Here is a 17,718-nt window from a genome sequence, read left to right as displayed (position 1 = left end):
ATTTTTTTTAAAAGTTTTTGGGGGTGATTTTGACTCGGTCCCTTTTGGGGCCCCCCCGCCCTTTCTTCCCCCTGAAAAAACAGCTGCAGCACCCCCACTTTTTTTTCCCCCTCACCTTTAAGAGAAAAGGGAAAGCACAGGTCGCCACGGCTCCAGGGAGGGACAACCTGGACGGCCAATCTGGCGCCACGAATGCTCCTTTGTCCCGCCTTCAGCTCGGGGACTGACAGGTAGCGGCCCCACCTGAGGAAACATCTTCAGCTTTAGACTTTTTATTAACTATCTGATAAAGTTATTAGAGCTTCAGCTTCAGAAAAATTTCCCATTTTCCCAATGGGTTTTGTGGAGGACGGGGGGACATGCCCCTTGATGGTGTTTAAAAATTTGGGCACCCCCCTGGTTTTATACAGGGTATACATACCTGCAGCTCCCAGTATGGAGCACATGAGCTGTCTGTTTCCAGCATATGGATTCAGGTCAACCATACAGATGTATTACTTTCTACTGGGTTTTTATTTTATACATCGCCCAAACAACTCGTTGTTACCTGAGCTGTGAACCGTCTCCCAGTGGAGATCTCCCTCTCGGTCTGACATCCAGCCACAGAGTCCCTGATCGAAGGAACAGTGGAGAACACCGACCTCTGCAACACACACAGCAGCTCCAACTGTAAATGTTGGACAACACTGAAATCATGGCAGCTGGATGGAGGAGGAGGAGTAGGACTTTCTGTGAAACATGGAGTCACGATACGACCAAGATCAGCTGAAGAATAAATCTTAAACCTGGATCAGTCAGGTTTCAGTTTCCATCCTCGTTTGTGAGACACGTTTTACACAGTGAGGAGGGAGGACTCCTCGTAGACATCTGGCATCAGTCATGGTGTGTTTTAAGAGTTTAATCTTCTTTAAATGTTATAATCGTCCACAGAGACACAATCAGGACAAAATGTGACGACTTTATTATTTTCACACATAGATGAATAATCACTGTGAAGGTCACACGACTCCTACCAGGTTCATCTCCCACGTCCTCAGCAACGTTTCCCAGCTCGATGTCAAACTCCCAAACCTGGTTGAGACCAGGACGCCGAGGGACTGACACACACACAGACACACACATAGACACACACAGATTTACATACACAAGTTAATCTCTGGAGTTCATTCATAAAGTGTTTCAGTTTTCAACCGGGGATGGGGTCAAATATCAGTCAAAAACTGATTCTCCAGTTTTCAGACAATCAGCTTCCCTAAATGACAATTAAAACAGATGTGTGGTGCCCCTCGGGAAACCCTCTAATCACATAAAATCAACAGGGTCTTGGGTTTGAAAGATGCGCTAACATCTTTTGAAAGCTCCCTTTTTTCTTCAGGGAAAAATTAATCCTGAGACTTTAGTGAGGAACTCTTTAATGAACTCTCCAGATGTCTGGTGATGAGTTCCAGACCTTAGACCTGAACTTTGGGGTTTGTTAACATGGGATAAAACCAGTTAAGCTTCGGGGCTAGCTGATTTTACTGAATTTTCAGTTTTGTCTGGGGTTTTGGGTTTTCCCTGGTTTTCTCTTTAAAATTCTATCTTTCATCAAGAAAAATTTCCCTTTGATGCCCAAACAGAAAATTTTTTTCCCCCGTTTTTCAAACAAGAAAAAATTCTTTTTCCCCCTGGGTTTTGTCTTTCTTGTGTTTTTTTTGGCTAAAAATTTTTTTAAAAATCACCTGCAGCAAAAATTTTCTTTGAAGAATCTTTTTTGTGGAGAAGATGCAGCATTCAAGACATTAGCGCCACCTACTGTTAAAACTAAATCAATCAGTGCAGCTGAGCTCCAATATACGTTTAGAAAATAAAAAATGGACCACGGGCCGTAGGTCGGACAATTTGGACAAACTGGTTGATATTGATTGAGTGTGTGTGTGTGTGTGTGTGTGTGTGTGTGTGTGTGTGTGTGTGTGTGTGCTCACTGTGCAGGTCCCTCTCGGGGCCCTTTTGTGCCCGGGCCTTTGGGTTGATCCTGTTGTTCATTGGGGGGGGGGTCGAAAACCAATGGAGGTGGTAGGCAGCATCGCTGTCGTCACGGCAACCATGGTAACCGTAGTAGCAGCAATGGTGGAAGGTGGAGGAGGTGGAGGTGTCGTTGATAGCAGAGTTGTTGTATCCAGCTGGGTCGTAGCTGACAGAGCGGTAGATGTAGGAGCAGTTGCCGTAGTAATAGTAGTAGTAGTAGTTGGAGTAGTTGCAATAGTGGATGTAGTAGTTGGACTAGTTGGAGTAGTGGTTGTAAGGGGTTTGGGGAGTAGGGGGTTTGTATATTTGTAGGTTCTGGGGTCGTCGTTTTTTTGTTTTTTAAAGCATCTGTATACATAAAACAGTGAAAATTGTTGCCATGGCAGCAGTTTCGAAAGATGGAGGTCCATGTTTTTTGGGTTGGGGCTGGGGGTTTTGTAGTAACAGTAGTAGCAGTGGGGTGGCATAGTAGGAGGAGGAGGGGGAGGAGGGGGAAAGAAAGTAGGGATGAGGGGGACTGAGTTTTTTCCGGCCCCCTGGGGCCCCCACTGTATTTTGGGGGGGCAACTGGAAGTGAAAAAGAAAAACAAACTGAACAGTTAAATTTTAAACGGGTTTTCCTTTTTTTAAGGAAAAAATTTTTTCCAAAAGGGGGTGTTTTTAATTTTTTTTTTTTGGGGGTTGGGGGTGGGGGGGGGGGGGGTTTTGGGGGGGGGGGGGGGGGGGGGAATTGGGGGGTGGGAAACAAACGACACCAGCCATGAAGATGATTCAGTCAAATAAAAAGAAGAAAGCATCATGTAAAATAATTAAAATAATTAGTTGTTGTCACTATGTGTTTAGACGTGGAGTTAAATTGGCTTTTTTTTAGTAATAAACAGTTTTTAAAGCTGGGGAGGGAGTGCTTTGCAGATAAAATTTTAAGTGAATAAACATGGTCAAACAGGACACAGTGGTGTGGTTTCATTCTGAACAGAAACATGATTTGATTCCTTACAGTCATTAAATATGAGATAGGTCAGGTTTACCCCGGTGCGGGTGAGGTTTTTTACAAAATCTCTGTTCATATCCACATTTTTTAAAATTTTCGGGGTTTTAAAATTCTGTTTTATGTCTGGATTTTTAAACGGGAACCACTCAGAGAGAAGAGTCTCCAGGCACAGGGAGCAGCTAAGCAATGGTAAACTAACCAGGCTAACGCTAGCTAGCCTGTTTCTGTGAAGGTTCATCCAGGTTCTATATGACATAACAGGCTGAGACAGACAACACCCCAAATTTTTTAAGTTTTTTTATCGGAACACCCTTTTAAAATGGATTCCCACCTAAGAGTCTGATCATGATCTGATGCTAAACCGGGGCAAGTTAGCTACAGGGCAAAAAACAAGTTTATTTTTGTGAGTTTGGTTGAGGGGCCAAATCATGTAAGACTGACCCTGTGGGAGTGGGGGCGGGATTTAACATTAAAAGAGAACATGATTTTGCTGTAGTTTTGAGGAGGAAACCTTCCCCTGGTTAATAACTGTTAGTAATCAGCTGTTTTTATTTTACCTTTGCAGCTGCCGTCTTTACACCTGCACTTTGGAGAGGACGGATTCAGAGAACAGAACGGCCGAGTGTCCTTATCTGGACACAGAGAGAGAGACGCTGTCAAACTATTAACGGCTCCCTGGTTGAGTTTGGACATCAGCTGATCCCGACTCCTCACCGACACACGAGTACCGTCCGTTCACGTAGAGCAGCTTGAAGCCCAGGTGACATTTACAGACGTAGCTCCCAAACGTGTTCACGCACTTCCTGCGACGAGGACACACACCTCCACCCAACGCACACTCATCGATGTCTGAGAGAGAGAGAGGGAGAGGGAGGGAGAGGGAGGGTGGAGGTGAAGAACCAGTATCTCCTCTTTCCCAGAAAAACAAAGGACACACTGCCGATACGGGGTGGGGCCGGGTCGGGCCCCCCAAGGCGTAACCCCGGTGCGGACGGGTGCATGGGCCCTCCCCCCTTCACCAGCTCACAGCCTTTACTGACGTTGGCATGGAAACCAGGGTTCGGCATCTGAAAAAAACACTTTTCGACAAAACAGACGAAAAATGAGAATCAACAGAAATCAGGATGAACTCTGTTTTCATTTCTTCATGTGTTTCTGTGTGGGGGTGTGGGGTGGGTTGTGTTGTGTGGGTGTGTGGTGTTTTGTGTGTGTGTGTGTGGTACTCCCCTACAGCTGCCTTTCCGGGCCCTGCAGTGGAACCCGTCCAGACATTTAAACACTGTACCCTCCCCGGGTGTGTTCAGGGCACCGATGTTTGCCATGACGAGGCTTCGGGCCGCACTCGTTCACATCTCACACACAAAACCCCCAAAAACACACAACAACAACAACAACATCAGCTGCATTAAAAGCTGGTGTCTCAAATTGGAGCTTTATAAAATTTTGGTGCTTCGTGATTTTCTTGGTCTCGGCCCTGAACTCGGGTTAGCCCCTGAAACCCTGGAAGCCAATAAACGTTAAATTAAACCCCCCTTTTAAACCCCTCTTTAAATTCAACATGATCAATAATAAAACCTCATGGTTAGGCCTTTTCGGGACCCTCCCTTCCTCCCCCTCCTCCTCCCCCTGTCGAAATTCAGTAAATTCCCGGGGTTGTTTTTCTACTTCGGGTTTATTTTCCTTGTTTACACACCTGGTCCTGGACCTTCACACCTGGACTCTAGAGAGACCGGATCACTGTTTACACACCGGGCCGAGAAAAAACCGGGGATCTCTTTTTAAACCTGGCCCTCTAGAGAGACCGGATCACTGTTCACACCTGGACTCTAGAGAGACCGGATCACTGTTCACACCTGGACTCTAGAGAGACCGGATCACTGTTCACACCTGGACTCTAGAGAGACCGGATCACTGTTCACACCTGGACTCTAGAGACCTTAATATCAGGTCTGATCAGGTTCTAATGCCCTTTCTAGGTCCAACCTTTAACAGGTTTAAAGTCCCAGAAACACAACGTGTCCCCACAATCGTAGTATGGTAGGTCCTCACAAACAAACAAGCGTTTAACACCCCGAGCCGGGCCCAGAGCCCAGATGTTCCGAGTCAGGATTTTTAGGGTTTTAGAGAAACCTCTAATCAGGGGAGAAGCGGAGGGAAAGGAGGAGGGGAGGAGGAAGAAGGGTGTGTGTGGGGGTTGTGGAGTGTGTGTGAGGGGTTGGGGTAGGACACCCCTCCTAGGAATGGGGTCCCCCCGGGTTCTGAGACGGGACGACTGTTTCAGACCCTCGAGTTTGCAGGCGCCTCTGACCCCACATCTGGCCAGTTCAACCAGATGTTCAGTCATAATTGATAATAATGTGGGTTGTGTGTGTGTTTTTTGGGGGTGTGGGGTGTGGTGAACCATTTTTTTTTCGTTGTTTTATTTGTTTATCTTAATTAAGCCCAACCCCTTTGGGCCTTGAAAAAACGGTTCCCTTTGGGTTTTACAGGCCTTGCCGGTGTATCCGGGGCGACACTCCCCTTCTGTCGGCTCCGAGACAGTTTTCCTTTTTTTACAGCCCGGGGGGACAGCAGAAAAGGGGGACAGAGGGACGGACGTTTTTTAAATCCGCTCCCGGGGGAAAAAAAAAAAACCAGTCAACCGTCTCAGGATGTGCCCCCCACGCCCACCCGCCCCCTCGCCCATCCGCCCCCAAACCCCCAGCAGCACTCCACGCTGTTGCCTTTAGCGACAGGGGCCGTCCCAGTTGCAACACAAACCCCAAACCCATCGGGGACCAGTCAAAAGTCTGGATTCATGTCCCCGCCCCGCCCCCCCCCCCGACCCCCCCACCCCGGGGGTCTCCTAGCTGTCTTGCTGCCTGCCCAAAGACATGACGGGGGGGTTTTCCACCCCTCCACAAATTTTCCCCTCCTAAAACCCCTCCCTCGGGTTTCCCTCTCAACCAAAATTCATTCACAATGAGACCCCTTCCTCAAATTTCCATTCATTCTTTCCCATTCAAAAATTTAAATTTTAATTATCAGTTAAATTTAAATTACAGAATGAACCCCAAATTTAAAAGTTTTTTGTGTTGAATAATTCCCCCCTCCCCGGGTCCTTCAAAATGAGACACCGTCCCCCCTCTGATTAATCCATTCTTTTATTCACTCTTTAAAAATCAGTTAATTAATTAGTTTTTTAAATTTTAATCAGTTAATTAATGTCAAAAAGTAAATTTTAAAATTTTTAAACCTTTGTTCTCTTAAAAATTTCCCCCTCCCCCTGCCTCGGGGTTCCCACATTAAAGTCTTTTCCTGACCTGTCGTGGTCCAAGCGTTTGGTTTCCGGGTCCAAAAGCAAAAACCGGGACAGGAGACCGGGGTTTCCGCATACTGGCCCGGTTTAGTTCCTTTAAAACCCCGGGCCCGGGCCCCCGTTACACCGCTCATAGACCCCCTGCTGGGGCCCTCTTTCCGGGGTTTCCCCGGGGACCTAAAACCGAGCTTTCCGCGTGGAGGGGGCTCTTTGTCCGGTGCAGTCGGTGCTGGGTGGGGGGAGTCAGCCCTCGGGCCCCCTCCTACCGAAAAACTCGTCCCCCAGTTCACGACCCCAACCCTCAGACATGAAAAAAGCCAACAAACAAAAACCCTCCAGTTAGGGCCCCGGGTCCTTTTTAAAAGGGGGGGGAACGGGAAGCTGCTCCTTAAAGGGTTTGCGAGTTAATAAAAAAAAAAAGCAAAGATGGACAGGGGCTTCTGTCACCTTTTAAAGCAACAATTTTCCCTGGTTAAATCCAGATGAATAATCTCTCATATCGGGTTCAAGGTCTCATATCGGGTTTCCCTTTGGTCTCATATCTGGTTCATGGTCTCATATCGGGTTCTGTCCCCATATCGGGTTTCCCTGACTCAAAACCCAAAGAAAGGGAGGACACCCCCTGTTTTTTAAACTTTGAAATGAGCTGCGATGAAAATTTTTTTTTTTTAAAAAAAATAAATAAAAAAAAGTAAATAACTGTCACCTGAGGGAAAAAACTCAATTTTTAATTTTTAAGTGGAGATAAAGAGCAGGGTAAAAGTAAATACAGCCGCCACCAGAGGGCAGAAAACATCATCCAGCTCCATTGTTAATCTCTTTCCCCCTCCTCCCTCCCCCCTTTCTGGATCTTTCCCCTAGTTTCCAATGTTCTTCTTTAATGTCCCGCTCCACCAGCTCCCGATTTCCCTTTTTTTTCTGAATGTTGGGCTTCCTCCAGCTCTGTCTGTTACTGCAGGTGTTCTTCACACCGTACAGAAAATTTGTACATCCAAGAATTTTTAAAAGTCAATTAGCAGTTAAAAAAGTAAAAAGTACAGAACTAACGGGTCATCTTTTAGTGGGTTCCCAAAAAATAAAAAAAACCCTGTCCCAGACGCTGCAAAAAAAGATTTAGAGTCCAAAACACCCTTTAAAATTTTTTCAAATTTTGTTTAAACGGTTTGTAGGAAAATGAACCCCTTTAAGAAGTGGGTCTTCCCTTTTGGGCCCCAGGGGCCCGAGGGGCCTTTACTGTCCCCCCTTTATTAAGATCTAATACCAGCCCCTCTGCTGGGTCGCTCCTGGTTGGGGGGTCAGCTCCTGGGGTGGGGGGGGTCCCGCTCCTGGTTGGGGTGGACCCTCCCCGGTGTCAGTTTTTTTGTCCTTTTTTTTTTGACCACTTAAAAACCTACAGAAACCCCATCGTCAGCAGAATCTTTTGTATTTGGGTTTTTACCTGCTGCCCAGACCTCGTTTTTTGTTTAGGGGGTTTATGGAAAGAAACAGAACACAAAGTGGGGAAACAGATTCAATTTGAAGAGTAGAATTTTTGATTTTACAGTTGGGGTGGGTTAAAGTATTTTGCTTGTTTAAATCAGGAGCTGCCCCCCACAAAATTAACACATTTAAAGACAATTTAAATTTATTCTTGAATCTTGATGCTTTTTATAATTTTTATCCAAAAAGATGTCGGCCCCCTGTTAAATTTTAAGTGATGAAATTGTTCAGAAAAATTTCAAACTTTTCCCTTTCCATCCCTCATAAAACCCCCACATCCACGCACTCTGCCATGAAAAACCCCACAGGAGAAGTACTGGGGCATGACAAAAAGAGGATTTAACTGAAAAAACCTTCATACCCGCTGGTAGGTTTACCCCATGGGACTGTTGAGACCAGTAAAAATGAACAGTTTTCCTTTTTAAAAGGGGATTTGATCTGAAAAAAACTGGAAAATAAAAGGGCAAAGTAAAAGATCCAAGATAAGGGAAAAGGGCCTTTAATATTAAAACAAAGATTGACAGGGAGCTGTAGTTGTTTTATTGGAGATCATGATTTTGTCCCCCACACGAGTTTCTTTTTGGGACTTTCTTTTTGTAGTGATTTTATTTCTTTTGGTTTCTTTTTATCTCTTTAAACGCTTCCACCGTCACCTTTCCCCCCCAAAAGTCCGAGTAGGGTTGAGATCGAGTGGCCCGAGAAGAGTCGTCGTCATTTTCAGAGACTTTGAGCTTTATTTCAAATTCCATTAAATGTGGGTCTATCAGGTTGATAGATTCAAGTCAGAAACAGATCAGGGGGGGATCAAAGAAGACAAAAATGTTACTGGGACAAACTGCCCCACCCCTGGTTGACTTTACTCAGCCCCGTCCTGTCTGTTTTATATTTTGAAGAGAAACTAAAAAATATGTTCAGAAGACAAAGTATTGTTTTTACTGGAATTTGAACATCTGATCAACCCCATGTTCAGACAGCCTGAGGGTTAGCCTGAGCTAACAGGTAGCAGAGAGGTTTGGGTTTTGGGGGAATCTCAACGGGCCGGCTGCCCCGGCCCTCTTGTGTATCTTTTTTTTTCCCTCCACCGTGGGGTAGACAGTCAGTGTCCTTGTCTCCTTGTGGTTTTTTTCTGTGTTTTTTGGGTTACCTGCCCTCTGCAGAGCTTTTTTTGTCCTTTTAGCCTCCCTTATGTTGTCCTGCTTCCCCAGCTTTCCCTTCCCTACAACCAACCTTTCCCCGACAAAAAACAGCTTTGACAAAAGTTTGTCCTTAGGGCATTTTGAAAGTTCACTTTCCCTGCAGGAAAAACTGACCTTGGGGGTCACAGCAATAAGGGGTAAGGGGGGCTAAGCTAAATTTAAAAAATCACTGGAAAACCCGATCAGTCTGGTGTCACTGGGCAAAAAAGGGGAAATTTTTGCCTTAAATTGGACTTAAAAAGGAGAAGTTTTTTTTTTTTTTAAATTATTTTTTTTTTTACCATACAAAAAAAACACCAAAATCAACAAATAGCAGATGTATATTACACAGTTACCTTTTTCTCTTTAAAAGTCTTTTCCATTCCCCTATCCTCTCACTGACCCGATCTTTGGAAATTATTTTTTTTGTACTTAATACATCTTTCGTTTTGAAATTTCCAAACCCCCCCACGTTCCGTTTTTCTTTACCATTTTTAAATTTAGTACAAGTCCTGAAAGTGAAAAAAAAAAAAACCATAAAAAGTACAATACTTACAAGTAAGAGAAAAAACTACAACAATTCCCGTAAAGAAAGAAAAAAGGGAAAAGGGAAAAACACTGCCCTATTAATAGAATCAAAATAAATAAAATAAAAATGGAGGTGACTAGAGTTTCTGGGGGGTTCCCGCCCCCATTAATGACCACTTTGTCAAACACTTAGTTTCCAGTTGTAGTCCCCTTTCTGTTTCTCCATGAAAAAACACTTTTTTTCCCCCGTTCTCCTTGCGTTATGTTTGGGGGGGGCGCTTTCAACCAGGAAGCTGTTATTATCTCTTGGTGCCCGCAGCAGGTTTTTTCAGTAAAAAATGTAGGTTTTTATCTGTTTTATATTGCAGGAAAATATACCCAAAAAGTAAAGTGCTGGTTTTCCCGAGGGAAAAAAAATACACAAAATCAGTTTTAAACTCCCTTTGAATGTTCTTCCAAAAATCCTTTAAATTTTGGGCAAAATCCCCAAAAATGTTGGGGGGATTTACCCAACCCGTCCACACTCCCTCCCCATAGAATTTATTGTATCGCGTATTTCCCCTTAAAAAAAAGAGTGGGAAAAGTAACCCCATCTTCACTTTTCCCAAAACAAACTCCCTCCATGTTGGGCAAATTTGTTAGTTTATGTCCCTCTTTAAATGGTTTCCCCCCCATTCTTTTTCTGTTAATTTTGGTTTTTTCTTCCGCTCCCATTTTTTTTTAATAACCAAAATTGTTATTTCCCGTGATTCGTGCTGTAATGCTTTATACTTTTTTGGGTTTTAAACCCCTTTTTTTTATTGTCCTCTGAAAAATGACCAAACATTTCCCCTAACTTAGGATGGTGTCTTACAAATTTTTCTTCCATTCCCGGTTTTTCTGTTTGTAATTCCCCTTTGTGTAGGAATTTTTTCATTAGTCATGTGGCCCGGTAAATTAAATTCTTTTTGGGAAATTGTGTAAATGGGTTTCATTGTTTTGTCCCCCGAAACATTTGGTCAACATATATTTTGTCCTATTTTCCGTTCCATTTTTTAAATTTCCTTTAATCCATGACAGATGGTACAAAAAAACTGGGTTTTTTTTTCTATTTTAGAGCCCCCTTACAGAGTTTCCCCAGTTCAGGTTCTGTCGTACTGGGTGACCAAGTTTTCAATTTTTCCCCCGATGCATTCGTTTCCCCTCCCGAGTTCTTCCAAGTTCTTTTTTCAAAAAAGGGGGTGATTAAAAAACACATTTTGAAATGCATTTTTCTCCATTCCACCAAAATCGAATCTTTCTCTTCAGTTTATCCACATAATTAAAAGGGGCCCGAGTTGTGCTGCCCAATAGTAAATTTTTTAAGGGTTTGGGAAATTCAACCCCCCCCTTCTCTTTTTGCTGAGAAGCTTCTTGTATTTAATTTTCCCCTTTTTATTTTGCCATAAGAATTTTGATATGATTTTGTCCATTTTTTTTTTAGAAAAGCTCCAGAGATCACATGGGCAACGACTGGAATAAAAACAATATTCTTGGCAATATATTTTTTTCTTGCTGCTTCTACTCTTCCCAGCAGAGTCAATGGCAAAAAACTCCCATTTAAACCAAAAAAAATTTTTTATCTCAATCAAACAATTTTCCCCCAGTTAGCCTTTAAATAGTGAGCTTTTAAACCCGGGGGTTTATAAAATTTTAAAAACAGGTATCTAAAACCCCCTTTCGGGCCTTTAAAGTGGACCCCATCTTTAAGTTCCCCGGGGGCAAATTTTTCCCGAGACATCACAGCTGTTGACTTTTTGGGGTTTATTTATTTTAATCCCCCAAAATTTTTTCCCCAAATTTCCTTTTAAATTGTCTATTGAAGGGTATAGACGTGGGGGCTCACCTTTTAATGTTTTTAAAAACGTCCCCCAAATAACAACGTTTTATGTTCTTTTGTCCCCCTCATTTTTATTCCCTTTTATGTTTTTTTTTTTGTCTTATTTATCCGCTAAAAATTTTAAAACTTGCAGCAAAAAAGCAGCGGACTCAAAACAGTCTCCCTTTCCTGACTCCTTTTTTGAGGTAAAAAATTTTCTGAGAAAAAGCCATTGACTCTGTTTCCCTGATTTTTGGGAAATTTTTTTTAAACTATTTTTACCCCTTTTATAAATGTTGAATGAAACCCAAAAAAACCCCCCAATGCTTGATACAAGAAGTTCCCCCTTTTACGCGGTCAAAAAGCCCCTTTTGTGCGTCTAGGGGGGAGCAGCCCGGTAGGTCCCTAGATTTAAACTAAATTTAATTTCTTCCCATATTATTAAACTCCTTGGGTGGGGATTTGGGTTTCTTTTAAGGGTTTTTTATTGTTAATTTATTTTTGTATGAAATTGTTTTTTTCATTTCAGAGGGGTCCCTTTTTTTGTTATGTTTGGTTTAAATGTAGTTTTTTGAAGAATTCCTTTTGTTTTCGTTTTCAGTGGAGATTTTGACTCTGAGGTCCCCGGGAAAAAGGGTTTTTTAATATTTTGCCAAAAGGGCCCCCACTATCTTGTTGGCTTAAATGATTAGAATTTGGGTTGGGAAAGTCTTTTTTAGTGGGTTATTCTATTATTTTTAGCTTTTCACATTTGAAAATTTCCAGTAACCCCGCTTGCTTGTTACCATCTCATAATATCTTTGATTTGTAAAACGAAGAGCTCCTTCCCGCTTTATTTGTTAGGATTCATCTAAAATCACTCATCTGACAAAGATGGGGGCTGTTAGATGTTTTTTTATGTTCTAACTCCCCAACTCTTGATCTTGCTTTCTAGTTTCCTTTTTGGGTTTTAATCGAAATTTTTTTTAATCTGGGTGTTATTTTTTATTATTTTTTCCCTCTTCCTTTTCCTCCCCCCCCACAAATTTTATGGTGAGCCCGTCGCCATTGTCAAATTTTTTTTGAAAATATTCCTTTTTAAAAGTTGCTTTAGTTCTTTGATTTCCTTCTCATCTGATAGGATCCACACATTGATCCTTTCCCGTACCTGAAGGAAAGGGTTTGGCCCACTTTAAAAGATAGTATGATGGGGGCGGGGCCACTTATAGCCCATAGACTCTATACTGCAATTCCCCGACTTTGTGTAAAAATGAAAAAGTCTATCCTCCAAATAACGCATTTTTGTTTTTTAGAAAAGGGAAAGGTAAAGTTTCCTTTTTTTTTAGGATAAAATTTTGTCTCCCTGGAAACAATAAGGCCCCAAATTCTTTCATAACATTAAATTTTGGATTTTGGATTTTTTTGTTTCTTGGGCCCCTTTTCTGATGGCGCCTGGGCCTTTTTTACCACCTGTATTTATTAAAATCCCCCGCCATAATTTTTCTACCCTTGTCCATTACTGGAAACTATATTAGCTGCGTTTTAAAAATTTTAAAAAATATTTCATTCTCCCCATTTGGGGCGTAGATGTTAATATCCCAAATAGTAATTTCTCCTATTTGGGCCAAAAACCATGATATATCCCCCATGTCTCTTTAATCACTTTCTCTGCAAAAAAAAAGGGAAAAAAATTTTTTCATTTTGGGGTGAACACCCGCCTTTTTTTTTCCATAAAAGAAGCACGGAAAACTTGGGTTTAAACCATTCCCTTCTCAGTTTTTTTTGTTCATTCTCCCTTTAGGTGCATTTTTTTGTATTAGTGCAATTGCACATTGTAGTTTTTCTTTTCCCAAACCCAAATCAATATTTTCTTTTGTCTTAATGGAAAGATTTAAACCTTTCACATTATAAGAAACAAGGTTTAACCTTTCATGACATTTTTTGGGGTTTTACCCCCTCAGCTCTGTCCCCCCCTATAAAAACGGACACAGCAAAGAAAAAAAGAAAAAAATACATGGGGAATTTTCTTTGTCCCGTTTCCACAAAACCCTTCAGTTTTGCCCGGATATGGAAAACTGGGGCCTTCATGTTTTTTTTTCCTTCTCCCAGTTTTTTCCCCTTCTTTTGTATTTGTTATGTAAAACTTGGGTTTTTAAATAGGAAAGGGCCGTCCCCCATGTTTTTTTTTGTTTCCATGCTTGGGTGTAAAGGGTGCGGCTTTTACCGGGATCAATGAACGGGTGTTTATGGCTGGGGGGGGGGGGGGGGGGGGGCCCCTTTCCCCCTCTATCGGTTTTTGGGAATCAGCCCGCGGTGCGCTTTTTTCGATGCCCGATTGAATTTAAATCCCCAAAAACCTATGGGGTCGTCTCCTCTGCTCCCCCCCGGGATTCCCCCTGTTTTCCCCATGGGTTGGGTTTCGCCTTGACCTTTTTTTCCAAGTCGCACATTTTGCATTAAAAATGGTCCCTTGGTGAGAAAAAGGCGACTGATCTTTTTTAGCTGCCCCGTCTTCAGTTTTCGCCCAAAACCCTTTTTTCCACGTCCACAGTTTCTTCCACCAGTTCCCTTTTTTATTACTTTCTAGTTCACCAGAGTTTTTTGTTTTTTAGTTGCCCTTCTGTTTTTTCTCTTTCTTAACTTGCGTAGCTCCGAAAAAATTACGGGTCCTGGGTTTCCCCCGGGGAGTCTGTCTCCCCAATTTACGTTTTCTTTTTTGGGCTTTTTCTCCATTTTTAATTTTTTTTGGGTTTTTGTTGGTTTTTTGCTTTCATTGAAAGTTTCCTTGACTTTGGTCTCTTTCCCTTGTTAATGATGTTTTTTAAAAAAAGGGCCCGGTTTTTAAATTTGGGTTTTTTTCCAAAACCTAAATTTTTTTTGCTGTCTTCTCCAAAAATGGCGCCACCGGGGAAATCCCCAACAGGAGAACTTTTGTGATGTAAACACGTTTTTCATCCGGGTTAAAATTTAGAGTTCTCATTATCCCAATTTTAGACGCCCAAAATAATGCGATTGGAATTCGATTTTTTTTTCCAGCATTTAAAACGGGAAACCCCAGTTTTTAATCGGAATTTAAAGTGTGTGTTCATGCTCCACAAACCCCTGACTGGCGTGTGGGCCCCGGAAAACCCCAAAAAACATCACGAAAAAAAGGTTTAAAAGAGCCGGTTGAAAAAACCTTTTTTCGTGCATGTAAAAATGGGACAAGGGGACTGTAGTCCCGAAAGTTTGAGCATAGCTCCATTAAGGGCCCGATGTAAACGCACTGATGCCTAGCAAGTACCAGTTTTTTATCCATCCATAGTTTTTCCTTAATTTATTTTTCACTTGACCCGTTTTATTATTTTATTTTTTATTAGTGTAAAATGAAACATGTTTTTGGGTTGCATTTTTTTTAGTCAACTTTATTCCCGATCAATTTTCCCCTAGTTTTTAAAAAAAAATTCCCTTTTTCACCTGTATTTATTAAAAAGAACTTTATTTACATGAAGTAAAAGGGGGTTGACACAAAAAAAGGCAAAAATGACTGATGCAAATGTTAAAATTTAAAAGGGAAAAATGCAGCATTTTTTCTTTAAATTTTTTAAATGTTTTCGGTGTGTTTGTGTCCCTTTTTTGTGTGGTTGGGGGTGTTTCCCGGGGTTTTTTTTTAGTTTCCTTTCAGAGTGAGACCCGCTGCACCCCCACACAAACTGGGGTGAACAAGGGATGAAAGTACAGGAAACCCCGAACGCCCCTTCCCCTTTTTTTTTAGAACTGACAGTTGAGACTCACCTCACCTTTCGTTAGGGTTTTTAGGGTTTTTCTTTTGAATTTGGTTTATGGTGAAAAAAAAACCAAAATTTTATGTTTTTCTGTAATGTTTTTAGGTTTAAGCAAATAATGCAAAAACAAGGAGGTGTTCAAATATTCATTAATACACAGGACAAAAATGGTTTCAACCCTTTTGCCTGATCTGAGGGAAAACTCCCTTTTGAAGCCGGGTTTCCCCTGGGAACCCAAACCCGCAGACCAGTGGTCAGCTATAACTAGCCTAGGGCCCGCCCGCAGTAGGTAATAGAGAGATGGGAAAGCCCACTACACTCCCCAAAAAAGACATTTTTCCCTTTTTCTGCCTATGTCAGAAAGAGATAAATTAGCCTAGCCCCAGAAATAAAACCCCAAACTAATTAGCCTAGCCCGCAGCCAGTAGGTATTAGAGATGATGAAAAATGTACCACACTCGAACCCGGGGGGAAATTTTTTCCGTCTGCCCCGGACCAGGCATCTCTTAATTCTGCCTATGTCAAAATAAAAACTATCACAAACCCGCTTGTTAGCCTAGCCAAACCCGCAAATAAGTAAGAGATGATGGGGGCATGCAAAATAAGCTTCCCAAAAAAAATTACAAAAAAAGGGAAAACCCCGAGGTACAAGGTTTCAGGGATTAAAGGATTTTCATTTGTCATTCGCAACCATACAGAAACATGAGATGGACCTAAATTAAGCACTAAAGATCTCGGATTGTTACCATAGTAGCTATAATATAGACATGAGTAACAGTATATGATACTAGTATCAGTGTCTAAACAAGATAAATAAAAAGATAAACTAAGTAAGGTTAAAATATATATATACATATAAAAATGATCATAAAACGGCAACAAGCAGCATGGGTTATTCGAGTGTTAGGGAACGTCAGCACATCTCAGCCGCCTGAGGAAATAAAGGCACTGGTTTGCCTTCCTGACAAGACTGGAAGTGTTGTTTCTCCAGCTCAGGTCCCAAATATTGTAGCTGGAGCCAAATTTTCCTTTCCCCGATCCTCCAAAGTGCCCGGGGGGAAAATTTTCTGCCCCGTTGGGAAATCCCCCAATCATCCCTTCGTCTTTTTTCATGTTTAAGCAGAAAGGGTTTTTTTTCAATGCACCAGGGTTTCCCGGGTTTCCCACCTCTCAACTGTAGCTGGAACTATCGCTGTTGCTGATGCATCCAACCACTCAGCACACAGCCGTGGGGGGAGTCAGTGCTGAGGGTGATGAAAGAGGAGGAGGTGTTGTTGATCCTCACAGATCCCCGCAGCCTGATTGGGCAGGGCGTCCCTGCCCAGTTGCACAGGGGGGGAGCTTTAAATCCAAGTAAATTAAGTTTAATTTAACCAGGTCTGTGCAATTAAATTTTGTTGAAAGCAGATGTGAAGCCCCGAAAAGCAATTTTCGTTCTGTACCAAACCCTGGACCAACCCTTTTTACTGAGGTCAGAAAAAAATCGGGGATGATGCAGCGCCAGGTTTCAAAGGGAGGAAAGTTTTTTTACCCAAAAGAGATGGTGTTTTTTACTAATAGTTTAAAATGATCACCCTTTTTAAAATTTTGCCTCGTGTAGGTATTTAAATTTTAATGATGGAGTTGTTCAGGACCTTTCGAATGACAAGGTTTTTTCCCAAATCCTGCTGTAAACTGTCTTCTCCCAACAAGGACAGAAAAGCCCTCACCTCCGGGTTTGGGCCAAAAGCGCCAATTTTCTTTTCCCGTAAAACCAAGGGGGCAAACCCAAACCGTTAGTCAAATTTTTTTTTGAGGGGGGGGACTTCTAGGGAGAGGGCCCACTGTTTTAAAACCTTTGTGTTCTGTAATCATTAACTAAACACTATGGACAGCGGTTGTATTGGTAATGAAGACCCAATAGTGGCTGGATATTAGTAGAGACATGTCCCTATCGTCTCTATGTCCCTATCCTCACTCCGAGTCCATTCCGTATTCTTCTTCTTCTTCTTTGTGTTTTCTGGTGGAAACTTTGTTTCCATGGTTTCCCGCACTGGTTGCATTGCAGACTGTAGTGTTCCTGCACCAATAAGTGTCTGACACGTCATTACGCAACATTACGGCAGTGTTCATGGGAAATGTAGGCAGGGGGACAAATGGCCGAGAACAGTAGAACAGCTCTGACTGACATGATTGGCTCATGTATCACCGGCCAAACTGGCCAGTAAGTTTCTATTAACACTCGCCAAAACAAATTTTAACCAGCATTTGGTTGAAACATTGGACAGAAACATTTACAAATGTTTAAAATGCATTTTAAAGTGAAACTGTCAGCTGGTGAGTTCAGGAGGTGAAAATGTTGTTTCATCTCTTCATGGGGGGATGTTGACGACTAGTTTCCTCGACCAGATGCCACATTACTGAGAACCAGAAACAGAGACATACCAAAGGATAATAACTGTTGATGATCAGACCCACAGCATGCAGCTGATTTCTGTTTGTCTTTGTGTGTCCTCTCAGTTTCCCAGCATGCCCTGGCAGGTGTGGTGGAGGTGAATGAGGGGGCGGAGTCTGTCCTGATACCCTGTCAGTATTCAGGTTTTTTACCTGTGGACAACCCCACAGTGATTTGGACCAGGAACGATCTCAGTACCAAATTAATCCACAAACGAGGAGAAACA

The 17,718-nt window shown here is 42.3% G+C and overlaps 2 protein-coding genes across 2 annotated transcripts in view; both read left to right on the top strand.

Moving 5' to 3' along the window:
* The window catches only part of LOC125009548, a 321,026-nt gene that overhangs the window by 20,135 nt on the left and 283,173 nt on the right, over nt 1-17,718 (top strand). The window lies entirely within an intron of this gene.
* Nucleotides 1-17,718, top strand: part of LOC125008865 — a 40,736-nt gene that overhangs the window by 9,469 nt on the left and 13,549 nt on the right. The window lies entirely within an intron of this gene.

This window comes from Mugil cephalus, chromosome 1, assembly GCF_022458985.1.
Source record: "Mugil cephalus isolate CIBA_MC_2020 chromosome 1, CIBA_Mcephalus_1.1, whole genome shotgun sequence".
NCBI classification, from domain to species: Eukaryota; Metazoa; Chordata; class Actinopteri; order Mugiliformes; family Mugilidae; genus Mugil; species Mugil cephalus.
This window is presented reverse-complemented; position numbering and strand designations above follow the sequence as displayed.